This window comes from Elephantulus edwardii, unplaced genomic scaffold (genome assembly GCF_000299155.1).
Source record: "Elephantulus edwardii isolate Elephantulus edwardi_28Jun2011 unplaced genomic scaffold, EleEdw1.0 scaffold00174, whole genome shotgun sequence".
NCBI classification, from domain to species: domain Eukaryota; kingdom Metazoa; phylum Chordata; class Mammalia; order Macroscelidea; family Macroscelididae; genus Elephantulus; species Elephantulus edwardii.
Genome location: NW_006399924.1, coordinates 4,859,667 through 4,865,118, shown reverse-complemented (window position 1 = coordinate 4,865,118; position 5,452 = coordinate 4,859,667). Strand labels below are relative to the sequence as shown.

Below are 5,452 nucleotides of genomic sequence, written 5' to 3'. Positions count from 1 at the left end.
GGGGGGGCGGGAGAAGGGTGCAACAATGAATGAATGGAATTCCAAAATCTCTGTAGATGTTCATTGAAATGAAAAATAAATAAAATATTTAGAGTTATGGCAGGTAGTTTTGGACCTGAAAGAAAATAGGCAAAAATTGGCACCCAAAACCCCAAACCAAACCCATAACCCTCGATCCAGCTTTGGCTCCTTGAGACCCTCTTTCATGGGGTTTCAGAGGCTGTAAACTTTCACCAGAGGAGACTGCCCATCTTTCTACTATGGAACATCTAGTACATTGTAGCTGCCGACCATTTTGCTAGCAGCCTTATAAGTTAGCTCCCTCAAAAACTGGCACCATTACTATGAAATGCAAGTATCAGATGGCATTGAAAACAATGAGCAGTGATCACATGTCACAACATCGTGGACTCGGAAATAGTGCTGCCTGGAAGAGCTCCAGGAAGCTCGATCACACACATCATTTCTACCAAGTGCAAAACCAAGCAAATTCACACAAATATATAATTTGGAAAAATCATTTCATTAAGATGAAATTGTTGGGTTTGTGTTTTTGGTTTTTTTTTTTAAAGAGAGTAACAGATGCAAAATATAGGCCAATAGTTACTTCTTTTTGTGTGTGTGTGTGTGTGTGTGTGTGTGTGTGTATGTGTGTGTGTGCTAATTTGAGTGGAAGTCTTCAAACCAAATTGATTTGCCATCCAGCCATTCACATATATTTTGGTTTATTTTGTTAATTACAATACCTGCAACATAATCACACTTTCCCCACTTTTTCTCAGTAATTCTCTTTTCTATTATTCTTTCTATCCTACCTCTTCCTGACTTCAGGGCCTTATCCATGGACAAATGCTGTTCTTCTGTGTTTATATGACTGGCCATTGTAAGAGGTAAGTGCCTTCCTGATATTATGTATTGGTCACCTTATCCAACTGCCACTCCAGCTGACTCCTAGCTGACATCCAGTCAGTCCAGTGGGTCTCTGAGACTTGAACAGCGCAGGAGGAGATTGCCTCTCTTTTATCCCAGGAGCTGTTGGTAGATTTACTCTACTTGAGAGGAGAAGTCTTTGCATTAGCAGCACAACTGTCTATTGTTTAGGCCACCAGATATTCTGTCTATTGTTTAGCTGAAAGTTGAGCCATGGGGTGAATGTGTTTCAGGTCCAAAGAGTGACTAAAGTCTTGGGGGTTTACCGGTCTCTGTTGGGACAGAAAGCCTGATCTGGCCCTTTTATTTTTTAGTTTTGTTCCACATTTCCCACCCACTCTATCCACGACTTTCAACTGTGATCCCTTTTAGAAAGGTCAGCGTTGGCAGCTGGGGACCATCTAGTTCTTCTGGTTTCAGGGTAGAGGAAATTAAGGTTCACATGGTCACATGGTCCATTATTAGTCCCTTGACCTAATTGTTCAGTAATTACCTCTGGCTGCGGGAGACTGGAGTGGAATGTAAAGGGCATGTAGGTTATTATGTCATCTTCTCATGTTTGGTAGCAGGTTCATGGGTGCTAGGTTTTACTACTAACATTTTGTGAAATGTATTCGTTTATCTGCTCAAGATATGATACTTTTAAACATATGTGAAAAATCGTTCAGAGAAAAAGATGTAAGGGACTCTAAGCTGAGGGACACCAGTGGAAATAATTAGAGTGGCTGTGAGATGACCTTGGCATCATGGAGGCCTGAGGGCTCTGGGGTGGGGGTGGGGAGATGAAGAAGGCTGAGCCATGGAGCCTGAAGGTGAGCCTGCAGGACCGCTATAGCCCACACGAGGGCGCCCCACACTGCCACATCTAGATTAGGGGTGGCTCACATGGAGGGGAGGCCGGGGAGAGGGCTTGTTGGCAAGGGAGAATAGGAAGACCAATGTCCTGTCTGTCTGCAGACCAGCCCTCCCTCCAGGTTTCCTGTGTGGTCAACCCTTGAAGAAGGTCAGTGTTGGAGACACAGCTGGCTTTCAGACCTTGAGGAGTTCATTCATATGTATGTATGCCAGTCTGTTGGAGGTGGAGGGAGGAGAGGGAGTGTTGTTATTTGTTATAGATTGAGGTGTATGTGTTGTGTAGGGAGTGACTGTGTCTAAGTGTGTGGGTGTGAGTGTGCGGATTTCTCCAAGGACTTGGGTTGAGGGGTGTGTGTGTTGTGTAGGGAGTGACTGTGTGTTAAGTGTATGGGTGTGTGTGTGTGGATTATTTCAGGGACATGGGTTGAGTGTGTGTGTGTGTGTGTGTGTGTGTGTGTACACAGGTAATCACAAGCGAGAGGAGAGGAGCAGAGCACATTCCTGGCTCCAGAATGCTGGGCTGGCTAACACAGAGGAGCAACTGAAGCAAGAAACTGGCCAGGTGAACTGAGACAGGTGTCTCAGTCAGAGGACTGGAAGAGGAGATAAGACTTCCAGGCAGCAAAGGTGGAGGTGGGAGATGCCGTCATGGGCTTCTGACCCCCAGGCCACACTAATGGAGTAAAGTATCCAGTGAAGTATATAGTTCACAGCAGCCCAGTCCTGTTTAAAGACCTGGTGTCACCAAGAATCGCCCAGAGGCACAGCTGAGGCCTTGTGACCAAGAAATACCATTGGTCTCAGTTTAGATGAGAACTTCCCCCCCCCCATCCTGAAAGCTGTGTGACAGTGGCAGGGAGCCCAGGTTTGGGGGTGGGCGGCGAGGGGGCTTCCTCCCTCCCACCATGGTCACCAGACCACTTCTTCACATGAATGAGCTCTGCAGGCTGTACCCGGGCCTGGTGTCTCAGCTGGGGGATTTGAGAGCATTAGGGCTGGTGGAAATTAAACCCAGATGGGAGCCTCAGGCCAGTAGGCTGAGGCCCTGGACCGACTCCCAGAGAGGAGAAGCTCTCCAAGGCTTCTCAGGGCCAGATTGGGAGGGGAAATAGCACTCAGACCCCAGGATTCTGGAACATCCTGACGACAAAAGCATGACTCTCCAGTTCCTAGAAGACGCTAATTGGGGGGTGGACACAAAATAAAGAACTTCCACTCTATAAACCCGTCCTTCCTTGCAACTTTGAATCCTGGGCCTGATCAGATAGTGAGAGAAAGGCCCCCTCTTCTGGGGCCTGGCTACTCTAGGGGTCCCAAGGGGTCCAGACAGCATAAGGGCTGGTGGCAGAAAGACTTGCTCTGGTTCAAGCCTCACTTTAGCTTCCTGATCGCCAGATAATCTTGTTGTTGTTGTTGTTGTTATGTGCCGTCGAGTCGCCTGCGACTCATAGCGACCCTATGTACAACAGCCCTAAACTCCGCTCTGTCTTGTGCCAATCGCACTGTCTCTGACACTCCCATCCCAATTATCCCAGTCACTGAATCAATCCACCTCATAGAGGGCCTTCCTCTCCTGCGCTGTCCCTCCACCCTCCCAAGCATGATGTCCCTCTCTAAGGACCGGTCTCTCCTCACAACATGTCCAAAGTAAGTTAGACGGAGCCTCAGAATCCTTGCCTCCAAGGAGCCACCCGGTTTAACCCTTTCCAGGACAAATCTGTTTGTTTTCCTAGCAGTCCATGGTATTCTCAATACTCTTCTCCAGCACCACAGCTCAAAGGCATCAATTCTTCTATCCTCCTTGGTCATTGTCCAACTCTCTGATGCATAACAAGTGATTGCTAAGACCATGGCCTGTATCAGACGCACCTTAGTCTCCAGAGAGACACCATTGCTCTTCAGCACTTTGGAGAGGTCCCTAACAGCAGACCTTCCCATGGCAATGTGCCTTTTAATTTCCTGGCTGCTGGTGCCAAGACTGTTGACTATGGAGCCAAGCAAACTAAAGCTGTGTACAATCTCAAGTAAACAGATTACTTAATCTAATTCCACCTCAGTTTCATCACTTACTAATACAGTAATTGCTTTCTAGAATTACAAAAAAAGCTCACAGGAGGAGATGGGCCATCTTTCTTCCTTGAAGCAGTAGTTGGGTTTGAACAGCCTACCTTTGGTTTGGCAGTGCACCTCTTTACCTACTAGACTGCCAGAGCTCTCTTAGGAATGTCAAAACCAAAAATAAACTCACTGCCATCGAATCGATTCTTTCTCAAAAACAATCCTGTAGGACAGAGTAGTACTAACTGTCCCCTCAGGTTTCCAAGTCTGTAAATCTTTAGGAAAGCAAACTGTCTCAGCTTCTACTGCTGAGCAGCTGCTGAATTTCAAACCTCAGACCTATTTAATTAGCAGTCCAATGCTTAATCCAGTGTGCCAACAGGGCTGCTTGAGAATTTACGGTGCATGATAAACACTGTTACGATTTTACAGCATCGTATCCCCTACTTCCCGCTCCCACCAAGGTTGACTCCGGCCCTCTTACCTTTATAAAAAGTTGCTTTTCATCTAGCTTTGCTAGTACTGTGAACGGACCCGGAGCTGATCCTCCAGCAGGTTTCCAGAGGCAGTGAAGTCCACGAGGAGAATGCCCACTTTCCTGCTGTAGTGTATAGTGACCAGAGCCCTGGTGGCCTAGTCCGTCGGGCAATGAGCTGCTGAATAAAAAAGAAATAAAATTTTTTTAAAAACCCACCTTTGAGGATCTAAGGTGGCAGTGGAGGCAGAGACAGCGTGGTGAGCTGCGGGAGCAGCAAACCACTTAAAGCAGGGCCATTACGGCCTTCCACAGACTTCAGCTTATTGATAATTGAACACTTAAACAGTTGATGACTGGCCCTCAGTGAAGATCGAGGCTCAACAACAGGAATTCGGGGATTCCCAAGGAGGAATGGGTGAGTCTCGTGGCTCCCAACCCCCTCCCGCAGAGCCCACGCTGCACCGCACAGCCCCTGCAGCTCCATGAGGCTTCCACAGCTGGAACCAATAGATTCCCTCACTTGTAATGGAGCGAGTCCCCAGAAAGATCACCTAGCCAATTAGCCAAATTAACAAAGTTTGTTCGAACCTGGGCTCCCGCGATGACACAGCAGCATCAACCCAAGAGCCCCAAATTGATGTCTGCCCCTCCTTTTATACTTTTGCTACTCCCCTACGCAACCATACACGCCATGATTGGCCATCCACAGTAGTTTGGGTGTTTGTCCACCTTCAATTGGCTAGCCATAGCTCAGGGTAACAGTTTGGAAACCTATTTGAATCTTATAGGTTACTTCAGATACAAGAATGAGGAAAAATCAATCCCTTGTGCCCTTACAAGGAAGAAGAATTCCATTTTATGGCAGTTGATCAATCAGGGTGGGATTTACCACAGGTGAGGGTTGTTTGTTTATTTGTTTATTTGTTTGTTTAAAAAAACCACTCAAGCGGGTGGGGTGGGGTTAACTGTACTTTACCAGAAACTGAGTTTCTGATAACTGATCCTTTCATCATCCAGGATGGATGCTGGGCACCTGCCCTCTTCAAGACTGGTACAGTGAAGCCACCACACTGCTGCAAGGTGGACTTGTTCTGGAGAGAATTCTTGGAGCCAGGATGGCAGCTGTGGGGG

The 5,452-nt window shown here is 47.2% G+C and overlaps 1 pseudogene; it reads left to right on the top strand.

Annotated features, from left to right (window-relative positions):
* Window positions 1-1,729: 1,729 nt before the first annotated feature.
* LOC102876256 overlaps window positions 1,730-5,452 on the top strand; it is a 7,542-nt pseudogene continuing 3,819 nt past the window's right edge.